At 36.9% G+C, this 26,355-nt stretch overlaps 1 protein-coding gene across 2 annotated transcripts in view; it reads left to right on the top strand.

The window, feature by feature from the left end:
- tbl1xr1a (TBL1X/Y related 1a) overlaps positions 1 to 26,355 on the top strand; it is a 74,185-nt gene that overhangs the window by 22,811 nt on the left and 25,019 nt on the right. For both annotated transcript variants that reach the window (XM_081357805.1, XM_081357806.1), the window contains exon 2: positions 14,304 to 14,358. The gene's annotated coding sequence lies outside the window, so the exon portion shown is untranslated. The remainder of the gene's footprint in view (positions 1 to 14,303; positions 14,359 to 26,355) is intronic.

Raw genomic sequence — 26,355 nt, 5'->3', positions numbered from 1 at the left:
ATGTTTCTTGTCCAGGACATGACAAGATTTTTAGGAGTCGAGACTCGAAATCGTGTAATCTGATACATTGACTATAGTAACAGACAAAAAAATTGCGTATTCTGAACCAGACATAACTATAACTATGGTATACTGTGGTTATGAAAGTAGCCTACACATCTTTTTACAGCACTTCAAAACTATATCCTATTAAAATATTTTTTTTTTATGTGTCGACCAAAACATTTTTGTTCATCCTTTAAAGATTGTCTCTATTTATAAAACTGAAAGTTTCAAGAAGTAGGAAAACTCACACTTATTTTTTTTAAAAAGAAGACTAAATTACCATTGTAAACAGCTGCTGAGGGTGCTTATTGGCTATTTTCACTCCCTAATATCTATTTTGTCACTCATTTTGCTTTTGAAATAATATTAAGACATTATGAAGGATAATAATTAAATTTAACTTTATCTATACACCTCAAATTTAGCTCAGTGCTTTATCATCCCACAGTGCTACCAAATACTTTCTGTAGAACTTAGAGCCGCGGCCCTCAGATGTTAGTCTGGAGCCCTGTGATCTTAAAATAAAACTGCACCATAATTTCTGTACGCTTAATCTATTTATTATCAAAGCATTTGTCTGTAATAGTTATTTAGGGGGAAAATGTGAAGGTGTGCCCCTAAATTTTCTGCTTGCGCTCCTAAAATTTTAAGTCAGGGGCTACAGCGCTCCTAATAAAAAAAGTTAGTCTGGAGCCCTGCATGTTGTCTAGACCAAATATGCATTTAACAATTGTGAAGAAGGACCACTGTCATTTAGCATAATTACTTTTGTCCATTAGACCAATGTTTGGATAGACAGGCTATATAATTAGGGTACTTGCACTCAGTATAGGGAATGGGAAACCTCGTCTTACTAAGTTGAGATCACAGTATCTGTTCTCTGAGAGTAAAAGGGCCAAGCACATCAGTCACGTGGCATCAGGACGGAGGAATTATATATTTTGCTGAAGGCTAGAGAGCATGGCGTCAGATCTTTCAAGGATCAGCATTAGGGCTGCAACAAACGATTATTTTGATAATCGATTAATCTAACGATTATTAGGACGATTAATCGTCTAATCATCGATTATTTCGCCGGCTAATCAGTAAGTTTGGAACGATTATTCAGCTTTTTCAATTAGTTAAAACACTGAGTTATACATATTCTAACTATAATATAAAAAAGAAAATCACTTCAGCTTTTGAAATGGTTGTTTTAATGAACTTTGAGCCAACTAAACAGGTCATTCTCTTTAAGTTTTCAGATTTCTGTCCAACTCAAATCACACACAAATGCTCTCTAAGCATTGTTTAAATATTCTGTTCTCTTTCAATAGAAAAAAATAAACAAAAATTAATCAGCTGCAATACAGACAAATTTAATCTGCAAACAATTATTATAAGATTGACATGACAATTGAGCTGACAGAGACATTCTCATTCACCTTTTAATTTACAGTATGAAAAAGTAACTGACATGATATTCTTCATAACATCTCCTTTTATAAGTCTTCATGAATATGGAACAAAATACAGGCAAGTGATAAGACTGTAATACCTAATAGTTTTACAATAATAAAAACAGCCCTGACTCCTAAGCTCGATCAAGCTTTATTCTATACAAAAATAAATCATCACATTACTGTAATTATATTATTATTGTTAATATTATTACTATTATTAGTTGTATTGCGTTCTCTAATAAAGAGATTTACTGAGTTATTTAGCTCCAGCTGGAGAACATTCACCTCTCACCGGCTCCTCTTGTTTCCTCTTTAAGTGCTTTAACATGCATGTTGTGCTCCCGTGAAAAGCAAGTTCCGCCTTGCATGTATTGCATATTTTGTAGTGAAGGTGTGGTCACATTAGCAACATTTTGATGACATTTCACAGGCAAAAAAATGTCCACTGTCTATTGTCAATAGAGTAGCAATGTATGAAGCACAGTTCACGCAGAAGTCACTTTTAAACCAAGCAGCATTTTTCGTTCATCATGCCGAATCCACCTAGGACCCTTTGCGAAATCTGCACTAGGAATAATTCGACCAGGAATGTGACGGTCCTGATCACATGATTGGAATGACTTTATCCCACCCATGGAAAAAAAGTTTTTTGACTTTTACAAAATGTTAGCCTTAAAGGTGGTATCAGTGATTTCAGGCCCAAAAATATTTTTATCACATTCATCTAATTTTTCCTAACGATCCGCTAGCTGCCCGCCCCATAAGCATGCCGTCAAAAAAACGCATCTCTGTAGGCAGCCTAGGCTCTGAGATCTGCACACAAAAACAAATGGTTTAGCCAAACACTCAAAACCAAAACAAATAGTGTTCCAACCAATCACCGACAGGGGGGAGGGTGTTGTGAGGTTTTGAGCCAGCTTTTTCTTCAGCTCTGACTTCGCGTGCAGCCGTACACGAGCACAAAACCTCACAACACCCTCCCCCTGTCGGTGATTGGTTGGAACACTATTTGTTTTGGTTTTGAGTGTTTGGCTAAACCATTTGTTTTTGTGTGCAGATCTCAGAGCCTAGGCTGCCTACAGAGACGCGTTTTTTTGACGGCATGCTTATGGGGCGGGCAGCTAGCGGATCGTTAGGAAAGATTAGATGAATGTGTAAAAATATTTTTGGGCCTGAAATCACTGATACCACCTTTAAGGTTATCTATAAGCTAGTTTCCTCAAAAACAATGACAGAATTCGCATTTATAAGAAATAAGCATTTAAAACTTAGTCTCTCACTTCCGCCAATATGGATCAATGATTTTGATGACATCACGCTGCACTTCAGCTTCTCATCAGATTTTCTGTCCAATCAAATGCTCTCTAGAATGTGAAGTGTCCCGTGAATGGCACATAATGCACCATATAGGGGATAGGGAACGTTCCAGACAGTGTAAATATGCTTTCCATTGGGGCGAATGAAGTCTGGTTTCACGTTAGTGTCACGCAAGGGTACGCACAGTCTGCTCCGCTCCAGAGATGCGACAGCACAGAGCGAATCATATGCGCGAGTTGGCACAGACCAGACAAAACATATCGGACTCGGACCCGTTTGAATTCTGCACAGAATGGCATATTTTAAAGCGATGGAGGAGATTAGGAGGAGAAACGGTTAGACAGACCCATCATTAGAAACAGCACTGATGAGTAGAAGAGATAACACTGGTGCCTTGCGCCAATATAAATGACACACTTTTCAAACTATTCTTTCTCAGCATGATTACATTCGCTGTTTTGCTTTAGTAACAGTTTCATGTTAAATCTAAAAGGGGAATCTGGCTGTCATAAGCTGTCAATTGCAGCTTTGCCAAGCTCAACGGCTCTGACCGAGCTGTGATATAAATTAAACGCTATTGGCCATTTTAATAAAAGGGGAGGAGCTGCTCAATATGTCCCACCCTGTCTTCCTGTTTCAGTGGAAATTATCAGCATACTGAGTAATGCTGCGTGTTTCAAGGCACTTCAGTGGGCCTTTAGGGATTTTGCTAATCAACGTATTTTCATAATCGGCTAGTCGTCGTTTCCCTGAATGATTAGTTTTCTGGCAATTTACGGTCAGTCTGACAGTTAAGCCCCTTTCACACAGAGATTCCGGAAAATACACAGATAAAGTGACCCGGGATTTGACCCGGGCTCATTTGATTTTGGTTCATTCACACTGCCAGTGATTTTCCGGAATCAAGAGAGTGCGTTCACACACAAGCCGTAAAAATCCCGTAAAGACACGTGACATCGACGTGACTTTAATGTCTCAGCAGCGTCTGAAGTTTGCTTATGAGCTGCGATTTCTCTCTCGAGAAACCACGCTTGTGCATTTTTTTTCTCTGATTCGATCATAAACTTTCGCATTACGTACCGTTTCACAGCTGGAGAACGATCCCGGCTTCACTACGACACGGCATTATTACGGCTTTTGTTCACACAGCGTGCGTTCCGGGACTGAACACGGCAATGTTACTAGGTCCCCAACCCGGCATTGATCCCGGCATAAATCCCGGGTCGTGTTTGCGCTCACACAGAAGGCACTCTGGCAATTTGCCGGCAATTTCCCGGGTTCAAAGCGCTGTGTGAAAGGGGCTTTATTGTTTTACAATTATTGTTGAAAGTTGGTAAATATTTCACAAAATGTGATTTTTCCGTTACTGTATTAAGATTGAAATACTGTATTATGAAAGGGCCTTAAACAATTACGCTACTAAACCTGCAAAATGTTACATTTTTGAATAATTTTTTTTTCATGGATTGATTACCTCTGACTAGGCTTGGGAATTGGTTCCAGGTTCCGGTTTGGAACCGGTTCCAAACATTCCGATCCATCGGAATCGTACACGTCCACACGTTAACGATTCCACTAACGATTCCGAACGTTCCGTTCCGTCCATTCCCGCGTCGCGGCACGACGTCACAGTATGTGACTGGATTTTTAAATCCCCCAAAAGCGCCATTCCCGCATGCAATATTTTTTTTCCCCAGGATGGTAGGAGAAGGTACCACCTTTTTCACCTCTGATTGGCTAGAAGGGCTCTCCTCCGATTGGTTATTTGATTTGGCCGTGAAACGTCATCTCTGATGAGATAGAGAGATGGTAGTGGTGGTGATGCTGTCGGCTCGCGCGCTAGTCTGTTTTGATCTTCTTTACCGCCAACAGAAGTAAACAAAGTCAATCCAACAGTGTGATAAGTGCGTGCTGTCAGATTTATATTCCAAGTTCACATTTTCATAGCCTGTTTAGATCGAATCCATGAACCGCATTATTACACCGTTTTCTAAGGCTACGCGATCTATTTAAAAACAAGTTACAATCATAAAACAGCAGAGTGCTATCATGAAATCGTAAAGGCTTTGATATGCGCAAAAAATATATGCGCTGTTTTTTTTTTTACAGAGAAGCACGAGGCTTTAATTATTTATATGCGTGCAGATCAGCTCCTTTCATAGTAAACGCTGCTCCACATGCAGTCTCCTCATGTGCTGTTTGTTTAGGTTTCCGATAATGTACGTTTGGGAACGCAAAACCTCGGACGCATATTTCATATAACTGTCATCATTTATCCGTGTCAGCATCTCAGGGGGGAGCACAACAAATATGCTCAAACATTTAAATAACATCCATGGCATTAAATACCAGGAGTGCACTATATTTGACAGCCTGCGCTCCACAAACAATGGTAGGTTGGCTTATAAATTATATCAAAACATTAATGCTAGATGTAAGTAACCAATGATCAGCCTGGAGAGATCAAGGATCCTCCCAAAAAAAGCAGACATGCTTGTTTTTCTGCACAAGAACTGCTAGAAATTTTTAAATGTTAAATGATTAATTTAAGTTTTTGTGAAAACAATAAAAGTTAAAGTTAAAATGTAAACCATGATGCGTTGTTTACTCTTTTATAGTATAGCACACACGACTAAGTGTGTTTACAATACAAAGCTTTGTTTTAGAAATGTTTACTTTTTTTAGAAATGTCAAAGCATTCAACTTCTGTATTGATATTGCACACTTGGTTTTCATTCTCTAAAACCACTTTAAATTAGACATTCAAAGGCAACAACTCTCAAAGCCACCCTGTAAGTGTGCAGCAAATGGTACAGGAATCGATATGGGAATCGATAAGGAATCGCATCGATAAGCAGACTCGACAATGGCATCGATATCGATAATTTCTTAACGATGCCCATCCCTACCTCTGACAGCGCACTGAGCGCAGCGCCATCTGCGGGACATCCATAGCATGCTAGCCAGGGATCATAGGTGTTTTCCTTCTTTTTTTGTCTTAAGCTGATCACATGCTTACTAGTGGTGCTTTAATGGCTGCTGTGATGATACTTTAAAGGGTATGGATTTAGAGATGCAACTTATTGGAGAGATGCTAAGCTGAAAAGTCTCTCCAAGAAGCTGTCTTTTTTGTATCACCTAAAGTTTTAACCACATAAAAATTCTACAGCTAAAGCAAAAATAGGTTTAAAGTCGAATCAATGGTGTAAAATTCTGCTCTTGGAAGGACGCCATCCAACAAAGTTTTATTCCAACCCTAATTAAATGCACTTGAACTGGCTAATCAAGGTCTTCAGTATTACTAGAAACTGTCAGAGTGTGTTGGAGCAAGGCTAAGCTAAACTCTGCAGGAAGGTGTTCCTCCAGCACAGGTTTAGTTTATCAATGAGAAAATAGTTGGCGCATCTAGTTTTGCTCAATTAATCTATAACCTTTGTAATTATAACTTAAGTTTGCAATAGGCTAAATTATTATAGATAAAGTAGTACAGAAAATCTGCTGTTCAGTTTTAGCATGATTTTTCATTGCAGTACAGCATGTGCCAGAAAGTGAGACTTTTCTTTTTTTTTTTTGGACATGATGTCTATTTAAGAAAATAATAAACCCTGCTCCATTGTGGAGTATCACTAGTGCCACTGCACCATCACAGCTCATTCACAGGCTAACAGCCATTATTCTGACATGATCGTTTCTTTTGTTTAGCATGTAGGTGGAATAATACATATGTCAACGGCATCTCTCTATCTTGAAATATCCTGCTTTCCTGCACCCAATACCAACACATGGTCTGGAAAAACAATATATTTTGTGAGCGGCTTACTTAAACATAATAGTGATTTGACTTAATCTCTCTCCAAGATCCAGTATCTTCCTCAGGCTAATCCAAATGGCTCAGTTCCCCAGTATGTTTACTGATTGAGATTGGCTGTAGTTTGGTATTTCCCCAGTGCAAAATCATTGCAAGCATTAGCATGTGCATGAAATGGAGTGTGAACACGGGTCACATATTTTCAATCAAGTGTTTATGTGTTGGTATAACATAGAAAATCAATAATCTTTAGTCAGTAAGATGCCAGATTCTGATTCTGAAAGTCAAGTCAACTCCTAAAGCTTCTATACTAATGTTTTTAGTGCAGTTGTGCAACTTTATTCTGATGTCGCTATACATAGGGTTCATTAGTTTGATCAGGTATCATAATTCACTCACATGTACAAAACTTGCAAGGTGTCATTTGCAGTTTCTTGTTGTAGCGAACACACTTTGATATAATTTCAAACGTTGTGTCCAATTAGTTGCAATAATTATGTCCTCGGCTCTCCTTTGTGGCCTTTGTTCGCTTCTCTCCGGCCTCTCGACCATTGTGCCTCCTCAACTCTTTTTCCCTCCGACAAGCAGTTTTTAGCGCATGCAACCTTATCGTGTTTTGCCTCTGTTGACCTTCATCAGTCCCACACGTCTCTTCTGCCGGTCTCAGATGACCCAATTAAACTCTTTCTCTCATTCTGCACCGCCGCTCTCACCGGACTCAAGTCCGGACCGCTAAAAGGGTGAGAGTCAAGGTTCAGGAAAGGGCATCTCCATGGTGAAATGCTGTTGCACGAGAAAAATATGCTGTAATGATAGTCTAGCCAGAAAGTAAATGGAGACACCGTCATACACAGCCTGTCCGTTGTAAATGGGTGGTAGTAACAGAAACACGTCTAATAGGATTCCTCTATCAAAGCCTAATCAATCCCAGATCCCACAGGGTGAGGATGACTTTCTCTAATGTTGCCAATGCCAAGACACTTGTGTTTGTCTTAGAGAAAATGTGTTTAAAATGTAAGTTTCTCAATGATTAATTTGAGAATTCACCCAGTGGATAAAGACAGTTTTATATTCCATTTGTTGCACTGCACATGTTTGGTAGTTTAGGCTTGAATGGATGTTTTTGAAAGCTTAATAAAACCCCATTATCAATCAAATGAAATTGCTGATGTCATTCCTGTGAAGCCATGAAGTCATTTTAAAGAGCCGTAGATGATCTCAAGGTTATATATTCACATCATGCTCTGCTAAAAAACTTTTCGGTCTTGGACTTGCAGGTCAGCACTAACTTTTCCATTCCAAGTACCCGCAAATGGCTGATAAGATATATATATAGGCTTACAGTATTGGGCCAACATTTTTAATGGTCTTAAACAGAAAATACTGCAGATAAAGTAACTTGGCATGGAATAGCCTTCCCCTTTCCGTGTAGGTAAACTTGCAGACAGCTTTTTACTGGAAGAAGCGTCAGTGTTGTTTCACTCAATGTTAATGGCTTCAAACAGTTCATGATAGTTGAAAATGTCTTCCAGATTGTTTGAGTTTAATGTGAGACCAAATATTCACTATAGGGTTCAAATCTGGACTCAATGAGACTGATGTACTTGTTCTCAAGCCACTTCTTGGCTGTCTTTGCAATTTGGCCTGGAGCATTGTCTTGTTGAAAAATATCATCTGATAGTTGACAATTTTTCATTTGTGGGAAGCAAGCCATTCTGTAATGTTCTCCTTTACAAAGCATTAAATGACTTTTCACAGTTGATGTAGCTTACCAATACCAGCAGAAAAAGATCCACACACATGACACCTCTTCCTCCATGCTTCACTGTGGTAGAGCGGCATTTATTATTATATTTCTCAGCAGATTTTCGAAGACGGCACTCTGGAGCATCACCATGCAACTTGTGTTTCATTGTGATTCATCACTCCACACACAACTTCCTATATTCTGCCAAAAACTTAATTCTGTCTTTGATGTTTTTTGATACAGCAATGGCTTTTTAAGTAGTGCATTTGCTTAAATTTGGCTTATTTCCTGACCAATAATTTGTGGTTAAGACAATTAAAAGCTTAGTGTTTAACCATTTTGGGGTTTGCAAATTTTTTTCTTTCTTTTTTGCCCAGGGGTTCTCTGTAAAAAACCGAACCGGTGTCCACCAACGTGCAAATATTGATTTCTCCTTCTATTATTGTGCTTGAACGGACAAATTCACAAAAAAATTGTCAACCTGCCCGTCTTGACGAATATCCTAGCAAACAGTAGGTTATGTTTTAAGTGAACGTAAACAGTCGAGAAAGATTACGCATGTGTTCAGTACTGGATCTGTGCATTATGTCTTAAAGTGACAGCAGCCTAATATTCCTGCTGTCTGTATGTTTTTCCATTTCTTACAGAAGACATGGAAATAACTCACTGCTCTTGACTGAATAGCTTTTGTAACTTTAATAATGATTCATCTTTATTTAATTTATACAGTGAGGATTATATGCAATGTTGTTTTACATTTGATTACTGTATTTAATTTCTGTACCTGAAAATTACTGTTAGATACCTAAATAACCTGAAAAGCACTGCTTATTTTATTTCTATTTTTGCTCTATTGTAGGCTAGGGGTGGGCGATATCTCGATATTTAAAATATATCGAGATATTTTTTAAACACGATATGGATTTTGACATATCGTATATATCGATATATTGTTTATATTTATAAAAAATGTTGTTATTTCAAATGTAGGCGCGTTGCTCGTGGCAAGCGCGCTCATAATGTAAGAGACGCCGGCGCGACCACAACATTGGCCAACATCAAATGGCAAACGTAATGCAAGCGGAACGAAACTGCTCGTTATTATGTGGTTGAAGGACCGTTTATCAGTTTGGACCAAAGCAGCGCGAGCCAATCGTGATCATGCGACACTGTTACTACACGGCGCTAATAAGAGATCCAGTAAAGAAAGCATTTGAATTCGCCACAGAAGTAATAACATCGCTGCTAGATCTAGTGAGAAACATTCACATTTCTCCGTTATTAACAGATCAAACAGCGCTGATGTGGAAACCAGGAGAAACATTGTGCCATGAATGAACTATAGTGTCCACAGATCAGCAACATTCACCATGGATTTACTGTAGTAACACTTACTGCAACCATGGAGGTTTGGCAGGAATAGTAGGCTATAATGCCTTCAAGTAACATTATGTCGGTTTTATTTTGACATTATGAATACATACCGTTTCCATGTGTTTCTCTATACGAAATAGGCCTATAAGTAATATATTTGAGGTACAGATAAAAAATGAGGTAATAGAAGCAGTAAATGAAGTCAAGTATCTTGGAATTATTCTGGACAAAAATTTAAATTTTGATAATCATGTTAAGCACATCTGCAAGAAGGTTAAACCAACTATAAATTGTTTTCGTTTTATCAGAAGGGATTTGTCTTGTCACACTGCTAAACTATATATGCATTCAATGATATTTTCACATCTATCATACTGTATTACATCATGGTCACAAGCATCTCCATCTAAATTAAAACCAATTTTCTCAATTTACAAACAGGCAATAAAAATTATGGACAAGAAACCCATGAGATGGCATCATTGTGATGTTTTGAGAAAGCATAAGCTTTTGGGCTTTGAAAGTTTTATTGATTTTAATTATATTACATTGGTTTATAAATGTCTAAATAATTATGTCTCACCATCATTTTCTAAACTAGTAAGTAGGCGTCAAAGCCATCATCGGGCGAATACACAAGCCACTGTCAGAGGTGACTGTCTAGTCCCGAAGTGTAAGACCTCGTTCGTTCAGTCTGCTTTCTCAGTAAAGGGGCCAAACCTCTGAAATGCTTTACCCACTGATTTAAAACTAGAGACCGATGGAAATGCTTTTAAAAGAGGACTTAAACAATGGCTAAAAACAAAACAACAATGCTCACATGAATTGCCTACTATTAATAGTCTTTGATTCTGATGTTCTGCTGTTTTTTTTTGTTGTTGTTGTTTTTTTTGTTTTGTTTTTAAGCTATATGGTATACTGTAGTTATTTTTTGTTAATATCATTATTATTATTGTGATATTAGTCTTGATATTGTATTTCCTTGCTAAAAGCCTCCCGTGGACAGGTGTTGAAAATTAGCATGTGTGCTATAACACTCATACTAATACATATGGTTCGTCCTATGTCATTTGTATGTCCATGTCAAATAAAATCAATTCAATACAATTGCCTCAAATGTTAATCTGAACTGAAATAAACCTTTATTTATAACTACTACAATATTACATAAATTTTTTTCCAAGGAGCTTTTTTGTTTTATATGCTCCTAGAGTCAATTATAGCTCCAGAATTGCTCAAAGTAAAAAAATATCATACTTGATGATGTTAGTTTTAATTATAATAAAAAAAAAGAATAAAAAAAATATATTATTTAAAAATGTTGCAGAAGCACTTGTTCCTATGTGAACTTGCCTACCTCTTTGCACTTCAATAAAAAAGACTTTGTGGTATTTGGCATATTTGTTTTTGCAGTAGTTTTTGGGGGGTTCTTTTTCCTGTAAAGATATCGAGATATATATCGTATATCGAGATATAGCAAAATATATCGAGATATATTTTTTGCTCCATATCGCCCAGCCCTATTGTAGGCCTATTTATTTCTGCTGTTGCTTATAGTTGGACTATTTGTTCTTTTTTTTTTTTGTTTCTTCTTTTTTTTGACAGTAGGGCTGCACGATTAATAAATGCACGAAATAAAACTGCACGCGTTTTTGCAAAGGCAGGGTTTTTCCTGGGTCAAAAATGGTCTTCAGTGGTGGCTGACAGACATGGTCATCCACACACACAGTAAAAAGTAGCCTACCCACGTGATCTGCGAGCCCAATGTTGACAATACATTTAAATGCAATAAAACAGTTTGTGATTTTGCTTATCTTATTTTGATATCTCATATTATGTATGATCTCTTAATTTGATGTAGGTTTATTTTGTTCCTCATTGTTTACTCATGGTTGCTCATTCAAATTTATTTTTTTTGGCCCCTCATTTTCTTCCGGACTGTGGCTGTTATAGGTTATGCAATTATCAGACACATATAGGCTATTACCTGTCATCATCACTGTCATCCTTTCTTGCCCTCTCTGCAAAAAAAAAGCTGTGATTTCCCCAATGGTTTTCATAGCTTTGTACTATAAGATCCTTCTTTGCTAGACCTGATAATTAATTTGGTATATTATCATATCAATATTAAAAAGTAACATTAAAAAGTTTATTTTAACTAATAGTATAATTTTCTACCATATACAATAGAATAGAATTAGCAGCTAGCTAACAACAACTTGCTTTGTGCTTTGTTCGGTTTTCACCTCACTCCAGTCTAAACTAAATGATTTTATGGGTAATTTACTACACATTGTCAATATAAAAATAACCTGAAAATACTGTGGATTATTAAGGCTAAATCTTTGTTAAATGGGGTAAGCATACTTCTCATTTCAGAGGTGTTCTGAGTAAATGATTTGTTATACACCGATTCAGACCGTGACGTCTCGGCGAGTTCAGGGTTGGACAGATCAGTTGTTTGAACCGATTCATTTTAATGAATGGTAAAAAGGAGTCATTAGGTCGCGAAGTGGACAATTCACACAGAAAAAAAATTCTCTGAATGCGCCACGTGCACGTTCGGATTTCTGACCTTTCACCATTTTGCTGATTTTGATTAATATGTGCGAGGGAGAGAGGGCAAAGACTAGGTAGGGGCTCTTTGCTTGTTATCTCTCAGTTAACAAGTGCCCTGTCACAAGTGTAGCAGTCATCTACATCACTCATAAATCACAATAACTGATCAAATAAGGCTTTGGCAGGACACAATTAGTTTTTGCGGCCGGCAAAACATTTTCAGCAGTTCAAAAAAATAATGAAAAAAAAAAGGTATTCAAATCAATCCAAATTAAATGCAAATAAACAGTTTGTTCTATTACCTCATGCTGTTTATTTGTGAAATTAAAAAAGTAATCACTGCCAGGACAGATCATAAATCAAAGTGTTTAGAACTATTTTACATTTAAAAATCTGCAAATTTATATGTAAAGTCACTGAGTGACTGATTTGAAAAGTTAGTAATAAAATGAACACCAAAGGAACATTACACATTGCAAAAGTGTCAGGTCTATTATTTTGCATGTACACGAAGACTTTATGCACTGTTCATTTAACTTTTTTTTGATGGTCCCTTTAACTCATTCTGTTGATCTGTTGAAGTAACGTTGCACCTATATGTCTACTAGCTCTCATTAGAGTGTTAGTAGAGTATTAGTAGACTGGTAGGGTTAGTAGATTAAGTTGACATGTAGTTGCAAAGTTACTTCTAGTCAGTAGAATCTCTGTTGGAGGGCCATCTCAATAAAGAGTTAGCAGATATTAAGCAGACAGTCTACTAATACTCTGATGAGAGTTAACACATAGGTGCAACGTTACTTTATAGTGCACAGAATGTTCAAAAGGGACCATTTAAAATAAAGTGTTACCAATATTTTCAATACAGAAAAAACCCTGAGGTGAAAAGACCCTTCATTTCTTGTTGTGCTGTTGCACATTTTTCTTAACTAATCATAGGTTCTGTATTAAATTCAGGGTTGTTTTTCTGAAACTACAGTCCTGAAGTCTCACAAAAATTTTGCACAGCATGTCGACAAATAGCAAGGAATTAGGAATAGAGGTTGTTTTTGCAATGATTTGCACTGCCTTCAGTTTTCAAACAACTCCCAGATCGAAGTCAAATTGCAGCATGTGAAAATTACCAATGCGCTTCTAGCATACAGACACATTTTTGTTCGTCACAGCCATCTAAGGCCGCATTTACACTGCAGGTATTTATGTCCAATTCAGATTTGTTGACTATATCAGATTTGTTTTTGTTTTTTTAACGATCTTTTAAAAGTGACCCATATCCAATATCTGCACACTATACATTTGGCGAAACAATCCAAGGTAGGCATACTGGAAAAGCTTTGGTCGAAAAGGTAAGAACAGTGCGATCTGCAACAGAGATAGACAAAATAATACAAGCTTTTGCTTTTCGTACCATCTTTAAAGGTCAGCAAAACATTGCGTTGAGCCTTTGTCCTCCATTGCGCCATTGAAAAGAGTCATGTGATCCCGGTTTGTGTCCACCTGAGTTGACGTCATTCGCCACCGTCGCCTTTTCAATGACGTGCAACTCGCATTGACAGAAGAATATCCAATCTGTCAGCTTACATGGAAGACGCAAATGCATGTATCCGATTCATATCCAATTTATTTCCACATATGAATGAGGCCTGAAACTGATCTGAGAATATCGGAATACTTGTGCTTTTTTCCTGCTTAGACATGCATGGGGCATTTATGATCTGTGATCTTTTTGATTTATTTTTTTGACAGCATTGTTGTTGATGGGATAATGTACCCACAAATATTGAAATAGCCTTGTTTTTATTTTGAAAAACCTTAATGTCACATTAACTCATCATCATGATCTTCACATGAAATTCAAAACAGTGTCTCATCTTCTGCATTTGAAAAAAAAAAAAAAAAAGCATTGAAGAGAAACAAATTTATTGGTTAAGATCAAAACATGATTTATTTATTGACCCCTCATTTCTACAAGGCACTAAGTAACAGTTGTGTTCTGTGTTTTCTTTATGTCCAGACTGTAAAGACTCCTCCGCTGCAAGGTTCACATCGGAGCAAGAACTGATCACATGGTAAGCCAAGAAATAGCTCTCTTGTTCTTTCCTTTTTTGTCAACATCAAGGCACCTTGAGTCCCGCTCACACACGTGGTCTCGGGATAATTGACGAGCTGTAATTGAATCATGGGATGGCTGAAGGTTAACTCTGACAGTGATTCGCCTATTTTTCATGTCTAAAATAACCGAAATGTCTGCACTATTTGTGCAAAATACATTTTGTTAAGCACAGCGATATTGTACCTAATACTATACAGCAGCTTCAAAAAGCAGTTATAACACCGTATATACGGTACCATGTACATTGTTGTTTAATTTATCAACTGTATCAGTTGATATTTCCACTTTCTAACATTTAGATGCTCTTTGGCATCATTTAACACTCATTTAAACTCAGTCTTTAAAAACAATAATAATTTAATAATAATGTTAAATGTAATCATTTGCAAATCTCAAAATTAATAAAAAAAAATGTAAATAAAAAAAATACATTTTCTAAATTTACTTTATATTTTATTTTTAATTTAAAGTAGCATTTAAAATGATTGACTTATTTAAAGTAACATTTAAAACAACCAATTTCAGTTTTCAGTATTTATGTTAAATCTAAAGTAATAAAATAAACAGTGCTTTTCAGGTTATTTAGGTATCTAACAGCAGTTTTCAGGTACAGAAATTAGATACAGTAATCAAATGTAAAACAACATTGCTTATAATCTTCACTGTATGAATTAAAGATGAATAATTATTTAAGTTACAAAAGCTATTCAGTCAAACTTCAGTTTTAATTTAATTTAGCATTTAAAATGATTGTTTTCAGTGTTAAGTTTTTATTTTTCATTTAAACAAAATGGTATGGAATCATCATGAAGATAATTCTGGGATATTTGTGCATATTTGTGTATTGTTTCAGAAATCTTCTACTTGGTATGTGTTTCCTTAACAATGTGATTTTGGAGCTTGCCGTGCATAGTTTGAGAAATAATTATTTATGCTTATTAATTTGAGTTCTTAAGCTAACTGAGTGCTTGTCAAATTAAGGGACAGCAGTTTTGACTGCCTTTTTTTGAAGCTGAAATTACCTGTAATTTAGTCTGGTAGTGTCAGTCCAACCTGTCAAGTCAGGACCACTTCACAAATCCCCCCCCCCCAAACCCTTCACAAGAGTCGCAGGTAAGATTATCTGTTGACTATTCTCTGGGTAATTCCTCTCCAACAGGGTGTATTGTTTCAGGGATCAAGGTGCGTGAGTTTGAGGACTTTCAAAACCAAGCTGCATTCAGAACTCGAATAAGTTCAACCAATGTATGCTAAAGCAATTTTGGATGTGGAATAGTTTATTCTTTTGGTCTTATTATGGTTCATTATGAAATTCCTAAATTCTATAATGTTGAACCACAATAAATGCTATTTTTGTCAGGCTTTCTTGAGTGTTGCCACAGAAACACTGAGTATAGAGTGGCTAGTCTTGACGCGGAGATTGGTTTGTCTCTAAGCTGTTGGAGAATGGAAGAAAATAGAGGCCTCTAATAAGCCTCTTAACTTCTGTATTTGTTTCAGGCCTTTTACAACATGATGGGCTAAGAAAAACTACTTTTGGACTGGCAGTGTGGATGAATTGCAAGGCTTTTGCGTATTATCATACCCATTTTTGGACATATTTGTCATGTGGTTCTCAGAAGTTTATCTGAAAATATCTGAAATGTAATGAAAGCCAAGCTATTGTGCTTTCAAAGCAAAGATATGCATCTGTTTCGAGTTGTGAAGGTGCAGTGTAGGATTGGAGCCAGAGGAGTTTGCTTTAGTGTAGCCTGCATCCATCATGTAATCGATGTCCACAATTTCAACAATATTCAATTTCCAGTTTTGGCTTTGGGCAAAAAAGTACCCTGCATGGTTACTGCACCAGCTTTAGAAAACAAAGTTAGGCTTATCTGTGTCTGGGATGTTTTAACCGTTTAATCTTTTAGAGGTTTGACCATGAAAAGGGCACCTAGTCGATGCTTTAAGACTCACTGCCTATTAAGTAAGAATTGTGCAAATACTTAACATCTATTAAAATGCAGATGAAATGCTTATTGCTTAATCCAGTACAGGCACTTAACAAGAAAACATCAACAAATCAATGTCAATCAAGTGCTGCAAAAAAGTGTTGTAGGGATAGCAAAACGTTTACCAAATGAACATGTTCCATGTAGGGATAGCAAAAATGTAATGAAATAGGCCTATAATACATATTAATGTAGTTTTTTTTATTGTACAAAGTCTGATGTGTTTATTATGGAACTAAATGGTAAAAAGTGAAAATTCTGTCATCATTTACTCACCCTTATGTTGTTCCAAACATGTAAGACTTGGTTCATCTTCAAAACACAAATGAAGATATTTATGTCCACACAGCTTAGCTACCACTTTGACATTTCAAAAAGGTCATAAATTGATCTTAACTATAATTTGGCTGGTTCTGTTGACCAACGTGACCGATCGGGACACGTTTGAACAGTTTTTACATTTGGCATGCAGTCTTAACATAGCGCTCATGGCATGACAGTCAAAAAACAGCACAAGATGCCACACATCTGCCAAAAGAGAGGTTCACACTAACAGTGATTCGCCGTGCCAACGCAAGCGGATGTCATTCATTTTCAATGAGAGGTGGCAATTTCCAGGGGGAACAAGCGGCAGCATTGAGTAGAGGTCAACTTCATGCAAATGAGTAGCGACTACTAATGGGAGCAGTTGGATTACAAAGAAGTGTAGGTCCAGTCGATCTCCGATCTCTGTCTGTGTAAATGTGTCATAGGGATTTGATTGCTTAGTTTAACATGCCAACGACTAATTAATTAGCCTTTGCAATGAATTTTAGCCTAAGGCAAAATTTTAAAAGTGCTATTTCTTTCATGGTCAATGTTCATCATACTGTCAGATTCCACAAACTAAGCAACTCCAACTTGTTTTTTTTTTCTTGTTTTTTTTTCTAGGTAGCTTCTGCAAAATTAATAAAAGAGCTTGCTTTGGTTTGAGTGATACAGTTTATATTTGGCATGTCAGAGAGATCGGAGATATTCGAATATATTCGAATACATTGCTTGATATTTGATACCCGTTCGAATTTGATTTTTCTCAAAAGTGACAGCCCTAATATATATATATATATATATATATATATATATATATATATATATATATATATATATATATATATATTGTATATATCATGGTTTCAACAAAAAATATTAAGTGGGCAGTGGCACAACTGGTTTAAAAACACCAAATCAGCATATTAGAATGTTTTTTGAAGGAGTAAAAACTGCTGAAATCTCTATATTTTTAATCAAATAACTGCAGCCTTGGTGAACATAAGAAACATTTGACCAACCCTTAAACTTTTGGTTGGTAGCATATTTCATAGTCTTGCATGTGTAGGGCTGGGTATCGCTAAAAAATGTTCGATATCGATACCTTGACTTCGATACCAGTTTCTGAACGATAGTTTTTTCGATACCAATTTTCTGAAATCCGTTTTAACATTACATTACCTAAAAAAAAACAAAAAAACTTTGGTTTTATTTTTTATTTTGTTGACTTTTTACAGACTCAAAGACTCATATGGTACTTGGGGGGGTGGAATATATGCCTCGCGCTCAAGCGCACGCATAAAAGCTTGCCGCAAAGCACTGGCAAAAGTTTTTATTAATAAACTAGTGTTTTCTGAGTCCGTGTCGGCTGCAAAGATGAAGTTGACGATGTTGACTCGTCATCTCCACTGTATAGTGAGCGTGAAATGCACCATGCAATGCGATTTATAATTGCTTCTTTTAAAAGTAGACATTTCAAGCTTTCCATAGGCCTATTTCTCATGTCTGTGAGGCAAGTAGCCTATATGCTGAATTTCGGTTTATTTATGTGACACACTGCTGTTCTTCATGCTGTCAAAGACATAGCAACTTTATGCTCTTAAGTTTATTTTGTGCACTGTCAAGTGCTTCATCAGATTTGTCGTGTTGCTGGTCTTGGCAGCAATTATCTTGTCGCAAATGTTGCATCGCGTGCTGTTGGCATCAAGGCTGGTGTAATGTAGCCACACTTGATCTTTTCCACATCTTTTACATCTATGGGGGTTGGGACACTTACCCTATTTAAACTGCACGTCTGTGCCGCATCACGGCCACCGAAAATTATCAGACAATGGCAGGGCTGTAACGATATGTGATATGAAACTGAAATCGCGACACTCAGATCCACGAACCTGTGTCGCGGAGTGAGAAGGCAAAATCGCAACACACCCCTTCCAACTCCCAGAGTCCAGATCCAATGCTGCCACATCTTTAAATTACTATTGGGTAGGCATGTGCCGGTATCAACTTTTCATGCTGCGATTAATTGATTGAGCTTTTACCACGGTATACGGTATTATCACGATATTTTAATTGCTCAAGAGAAATGGATGGATTGGTAGGGGGGATGTAGAAAAAAAACTACTTGCATTACAATAGTGATTGTCAAAACATTTGGTAACTAAATAGAATTTTACACAATTTTCACGCTTTCAATTCTTGGGATTTGATTTCAATCTTGATTCAGTATTGACTTTTTGGATAAATATTAGGTAGGCTACAGTAGATAGACGTTAATTTTTCTCAAGAAAAAATATATCTCACATAATGCTGTAAACATACAGAGAGCCCTGTCAGCTGGTATTATTAAAGGTTAAAAATTAACTAATTAAATTAAATATAATTTGGTTTTCATTATAATAACAATTATGACACAAGTAAAAATATAATACAAATGTAATATAGTGCACATATTTAGCAAAATACTCCTCTCTATAGCTATTTTTTTCTAGTCAACTAACGTGTTGGTCATTAAATGGCTTTCCTGAGGTAAATGTAACGTTCTGTGACATAATAGTTCACCTGCAGTTTTATTGAAAAAATAGCTTTCCGTGGTTGAAAAACACTGATTGATCGATATTATGTATGAGGCATATATACCTTTCGGTAAGTTGTAGCCTACTGTATCTTTAAATAAAAAGTAACAGATGATCGGTTTACTTGAACTGAGGCGCTACAGTGATCTGTCAAGTCACATTTACAAGCACCAAAACAGTATTTATTGTCTGAATTTTGTAATAAAATGGACAGAACATGAGAGCTGAGAATTGTTTTCATACCATAATAACCTGCTCTGTCTAGTCTGTCGGTCTCCGTGTCCTCTTTGCTCCGCGATTTTTCTCTGCGTGAGAAACTGCATGTGGCGCGAGAGCGTTTGAAAAGTGTAAATTGCGTGAGTCTCACGCTGAATGCGTATTGACAGCTCTGCTTTTAGAAGGGGGATAAATCGTCGGCAGCGTGCCTCCTTCCGCCATGCTTCTTCTCCATGTGAGGATTGTTTACATTAGACTAGAGTGCGCACTGCGCCGCACACACACAGCGCTTCTCCATGTGGAGATTGTTTACATCAGAGTGCGCACGTGTTTCGCACAGCATACGCAGTGTTTGTTTAAGCGGTTGATGGAAAATAAGCTAATACTCGTTCTATAAATATAAATTCTGATCTATTATTTTTCACGGTATTTTGAAGTGCCCACGATAACAATATCGTGCATATTCATTACCGCGATTTATCGCATTACCGAATACCGGCACATGCCTACTATTGGGCTATTCCAGCGTTATGGACGTGATATTTGCAGTCAAAACTTGAAATATAAATTCTCAGAAAATGCATTTAATACCAATATATTGAAACGTTTATATATCCATACTCCCTAAATAAAGGAGTCCAGGCATTAGAAAAATATCAGTCTACACATGCGTTTTATATTTAATATGAGGGAAATACACATGCGTTACGGACGTGACACAAAAAATCTGTAACTTTTAGGTGGCAAAATATATTTTTGTAATTCTGTGAATTACACTACGCAAACCAAAAGTAATACTACCCACCGGATGAAGAAGGGTTGGCTCTCCACAGAACATAAATTTAGCAGACAATATAATCAGGATATGGAGGCGCCGGCGCGTGAACTGGAGCTTATCTCAAAAATGGACCGAAACTCAGTGCATAAGCTACTTGCCTCACAGACCTGAGAAATAATCTATAGAAAGCCCTAGAAAATGGCATTTTCGTTTTTTGGCTGAAAATATGAACCGAAAATATATGCCGCCCCTCACTGTTCAGCGCTCAGGTTTCACTCTCGCTCTACCCGTTATTAATGCGCCGTGTGACGCTCTGCTCAATATTCCACTCTATGCATGTGCGCTCAGCTCAGTTGCTCACGGACCATGTGAACGCTCCACTCATGTACCGCTCATGCTCATCGGAAAAGTCCGTTCTGTTTGCAATAGCCCTACTGTGCTGTGACATGGTGTGATATAGCCGTTGCTGGGCAACGCTGGTAAAATGATGCTACCCTCTCGTTTACTGATCGGCTCCACGCTACGCTTTGCTCACATGCTCTCATAATAGCTTTGTTGGACTATACATTATTTGGATGGTTGGTCAAAAAATAAATCTGTTGCATAGAACTGAATAAAGAATAATATATTTTAAAGAATAATATATTTATATTTAATATTAATATATTTTCCGTCCAATTTTAGTGTAATTTTCAATAAGTGTTTTTTTTTTCAAAATGTGGACTAGCTAAAAAAGAAGAAGAAAAAACAGCATTCTCATTAGTCAACCATCTGGACCATCCCTAGTTTCTTCTTCTTTTGTCTGGCTTTTAAGCACAGTCCCTGATTCATAGATGCTATCACCTCCCCAGATTATTTAGCATTACTGTCAAGGCAACCGCCATTTAGTGATGCATATGCAAACCTTAACCTTTGTGCCTGAGCTGTTGCGGCTCGATCTAAATCACACTTGATTGCTGCCTTTTTTATCCGCCTGCTTCCTGTCTGATGTAAGATCCTCCAAACAATAGAGAAGGTGTTTGGCTTATCTAGCAGGTGCATCAACAGTTGTTAACGAACACCCCCCTCATTACCTTATTGTGACTGATGGGGGAGGGGAAGTGTCTGTCGGAGCCTCCATCTTTCTTTAGGAAAGAGCCTTCCATACTCCACTGAACTGTCACTGTGTGTAGGAGTAAACTAACTAACTGCTCTTTGAAAGGAAACCGTGACATCTGTTTCCTTTTAGCTAGGTAGTATTGTGAAGATTGCCCGAAATGTTTTGTGTGCTCAAGTATATGAAGTTTCAATTTCGTTGGCAGACTTTCTGAAGAAAGGGTGTTTTCTTTTCGCACATTCTCAGTGTGAATCTAGGTCCCCTGCTTACCACTGTACCGCAAACAACAACCTGTTTCCGTTCACTAGATAAAAACAAACGAAAAGGCTACTAGTGTGTATTGATTAAAGTTATCAGTGGAAAGCAGATGTTGATATTAAGGGTCTGTCGGTTGAAGATTGCACTCTGGTGTGTTCGGTAAAGTATTGGACGCGGTATTGTTGGTTTAAACAAAGGTCTCGGCTTAAAAGCTTAGAATGAGAGAATAATTGCTCACCTGAGCTAAACCCGAGAATACAAGTTGCCACGGTGATTTGTTCCATTAAAAGGTGATTCAACACCACGACATAATGTTACCAAGTTAATCCCACAGTTTGCATGATAACCTATTGTAATCTTCTCTCTAACTGTCATTGATAGTAACCTGTTGTTTTGAATAATGCTGTCGGCATTATCTGCTCTGACAATCGTTGACCTGAAAGAGAAAACTGACTGTAGTGTGAGTAGTAGGGTTGTCACGATTCCTTTTTGGTGTCTCACGGTACTATAACAGCTAAAGCATCACAAAACCTGAATGTATCATGCATATTACTTTTCTGTTGTATTAATTATTTATAGTTTGCACAAATATTTAGTATTACTTCAACTACACTGAATGATTATTTTACAGATATAGTGTAGTTCTGAATGCATTTCATGTGTGTAATGCGTTTTAATTTGTTTTGTAATTAAATAATTAGGAACTCTTGTGGACTATTGATTTAAAAAATCTAGTGCTTGCTAGTATTTTGAATAATGTCTTTAGAATTGGAATATAATATGAATTTTGGGAATAATTAAGTAAAAAAAAAAAAAAAAAAATCATTCCTCTGAATAATAATAAGGTAATTGCAAGTTTATATCTCATACACTGTAAAAGATTTCTAACCCTCCCAAATCAAAAATTTCAAGTGACCGATAACATCTAAATTTTTCAATTGGCCCAAGTGAAATTCTGTAAATTTCAATTGGCCCAACTGAAAATCCTGTAAATTTAATTTTATAATTTACAGAATTTCACTTGGGCCAATTGAAAAATTTAGATGTTATCGGTCACTTGAAATTTTTTATTTGGGAGGGTTAGAAATTTTGTACAGTGTAGCCTAATTCTCACTTTTTTTCTCTCAGAATTTTGAGTTTATATCCTGCAATTCTGACTTTGTGAGATAAAAGTCTGAATCGCAAGATGTAAACTCGCACTTGTGAGGGGAAAAAAGTCAGAACTGCGAGATAAAATGTCGTAATTATTTTTTAAATGTTTTTATTCAGTGGCGGAAACAAGCTTCCATAATTACACAGCATTGCTTTGTAAAGCTAAAATATTTTCAATAACAAATGATCTCAAACCTCTCTGAAGCCCATCCCACTCATCACGGGAAGTTCTTTCACTTTTATATTCCATATGCACAATTACTATTTTTGGCTTGAATAGAGATGCATCAGATGGATATTTTTAGTAGTTACTTTGGTGGTTTTGGTGTAAATGTTTTTGCCTTAAGATTAGGGCTGCACTATTGTGCCGCTTGTCAGTGAAGTACGGTGCTGTGATCAGTGTGTAAATGCTGCTCCATCTGCGCAGAAACTCCAAATGTGCCCCGCCGCAGAAGTACACAACACATGTCATTCCAGGAAATCCCTCTGTGGGCATCAAACTATCGCTGTCGCTTTTGTTGGACAAGAGGTTCATAAATGCTTTTCATATTTGGAAAGATGTTTGATGCGTGTTGCTTTTTAAAATGCAAGTTATAAACGACTCAAACTCGCAGTGATTGCTAAGACAGATCGATTTGGGCGCGATTTAGGGTTAATTGCGATTAATTGTGCAGCCCTATTTAAGATGCTGTCAAATTAAAAGGAGTTATTTGAATTCCCACCTTGTTTCATTCTGTTGCACTTCATCTCTGCATTGGACTTAATGCAGTATATTGAGGCTTGGGCATTGCGATACTACTCTGTACAACCCTAATTACACTAATGTCTGCTACAGCACTTATGGCGACACTGAGAATGCAACATGCTTGAGTTCTGTTATTAATTGCAGTCTGACACATTTAATAACAACGTGGTAAATTGAGCTTGCTGCTTTGAGTAGTGCATGTTTCGGTCCTAATGCAACAGGCTGTATACATTTTAAAACTGTGTAAGTATTATGTGGTAGTTAATGTAGCGATTGCTCAGAATGAGTTATGTAAATGTTTCTGGTGAATTGGATTTTCCACAAACATTTTCACATTTTATACGAATTGGCAACGTAATCGAACCGATTACAAACTGAATTAATTCCCGAGTTGGTTTTTAACACATTTTGGCCATCCCTTTTCTCTCAGATCAGGCGTTCTTTGGCCTAACACTGTAACGACACCTGCTACTTTGCTTAGCAAGCGCATGCCAATAATCTGAGCTAATTGGAATGTAGGCTGCTCTGGAAAACAGATAGACGCAGCAGGTGCAACAGCACAAAGAAGTCTCAGAAACCCACGAGACATAGACTGGGAGCAGGCTGCCCGAAGGAAGTAGTTTCCACCCATCTCTGTTCAAGCTTAAACTCCGTAGACAAGAGACCACTGAAACCCGCCAATAGCTGTAACTTAACAGCCATGTCAATACATGCGTTTCATTGCTTGGCTGTGGAAACTAACACGTGTGCCCTTGAAAAGTTACAGCACACTCAGGGTGAGCCCAAGATGGTGATTCATGAATGCAGAAATTAATTCCAGACACAGGCATAATCTGCACCTGGGAAAACTGCCCTGGATTTTTACTTTTAGGCCTGATTTAGCTGTGGGTATGTGGCAGGGCAAGTTTTCAATCATATTTCAGACACCATGTTTTGGTGAGGTGACGGCGAGTTTTCTTGATGATGAAATGGACCTTTGTATAAATGCTCAAAGTGCTAAAAAGTGCATGCTTATTATTTATTCTCTTGGCAAAACCATTTGACAAGGCAATAAACAATTTCAGTTTACCTTAAGGTTTATATCTTAGTCCTTTAATAATTGGGAATGTGATTTTTTTGTTTTCTTCTTTTGATGCAAATTAGTTATATGTGTGTGTGTGTCAGTCTAAACAATGATGAATGTAGGTTGAAAGTCAAAAGCAATGTAGGGCAAAACAATGTTTTTTTATTTCAACCCGACAGTGGCGGAACCTGTTTCACCTCTTTGTTGTAGGCACTTACCTTAAAGTTTAAAATGTATATCAGGGTTTTTTTCTGGGTCAAAAATGTTCTTCAGTGGTGGCGGATGAACACAGTCATTCACAAACACACAGTGCCCTATACTCATGTGAACTGCGAGCCCAGTACTGACAATAAACCCAAAATAAATGCAAATAAACATTGTAATATAAACTAATACTATTAATTGGTGACAAAAATGAAATAAATCACTATCACTGAGTGACTGATTTGAAGAGTTTGTATTAAACTGAACAACAAAGTAACCTGACATAAAAAAGTGACAGGTATATTATTTAGCATTTACACTCCAAGACTTAATTCACAGATTGTTTTACATACAGTATGAGATTGTTTTTTTTTTTCGTCCATTGATATTGTTATCACAGTCAATTGGATTCAGTTGCGCATTTAAATGCGGTTGTCAATTCAGAAACTTTGCAATGTGCAGTTAGCAGTAGGGCTGAAACGATTAGTCGACATTGTCGACAACGTCGACAATAAAAAATTGTCGACAAATATCTTTGTTGTCGAGTAGTCGTTTGATCCCACGTGACCTAATGTAAGGGCCTGCAATATCGGGATTTGACCGCTACGGCGCTGTAGCGCTAGAGTGTAATGCAGCCGTTACAAATGCTATTGCGGTAGAAGAAAACACAGCGCGAATTATGACGGAGTGCAAACGAATCCGAACTAGCAAGGTGTGTAAAGTTTCACAAAACTATCGTATGCAATACATGCAAGGCGTAACTTGCTTTTCACGGGAGCACAACATGCATGTTAAAGCACTTAAAGAGGAAACACACCGGCACAAGACGAGCCAGTGAGAGGTGAATGTTCTCCAGCTGAAGCTAAATAACTAGCAGTAAATCTCTTTTTAGAGAATGCAATACTACTAATAGCAATAATATTAACAATAATAATATAATTACAGTAATGTGATGATTTATTTTTGCATAGAATAAAGCTTGATCGAGCTTAGGAGTCAGGGCTGTTTTTATTATTGTAGCTCTATTAGGTAACGTTATTACAGTATTATCCCTTGCCTGTATTTTGTTACATATTCATGAAGACTTACAAAAGGAGATGTTATGAAGAATATCATGTCAGTTATTTTTTTATACTGTAAATTAAAAGGTGAATGAGAATGTCTCTGTCAGCTCAGCTCAATTGTCATATCAATAAAAAAAAAAAATTCTTATAATAATTGTTTGCAGTTTAAGTGTGTCTGTAATGCAGCTGATAATTTTTTTTGTTTATTTTTTTCTATTTAAAGTGAACAGAATATTTAACCAATGTTGCTTAGAGAGCATTTGTGTGTGATTTGAGTTGGACAGAAATCTGAAAACTTAAATAGAATGACCTGTTTAGTTGCTCAAAGTTCATTAAAACAACCATTTCAAAAGCTGAAGTGATTTTTTTATATATATATTATAGTTAGAATATGTATAACTCAGTGTTTTAGCTAATTGAAAAGGCTGAATAATCGTTCCAAAAGTACTGATTAGTCGGCGAAATAATCGATGAATAGTCGATTAATCGTTCTAATAATCGTTA

The sequence above is a fragment of the Scardinius erythrophthalmus genome, assembly GCF_964197995.2.
Source record: "Scardinius erythrophthalmus genome assembly, chromosome: 25".
Classification (NCBI taxonomy): Eukaryota; Metazoa; Chordata; class Actinopteri; order Cypriniformes; family Leuciscidae; genus Scardinius; species Scardinius erythrophthalmus.
The sequence above is the reverse complement of the archived record's forward strand: the minus strand, read 5'-3'. Positions and strand labels throughout refer to the sequence as shown.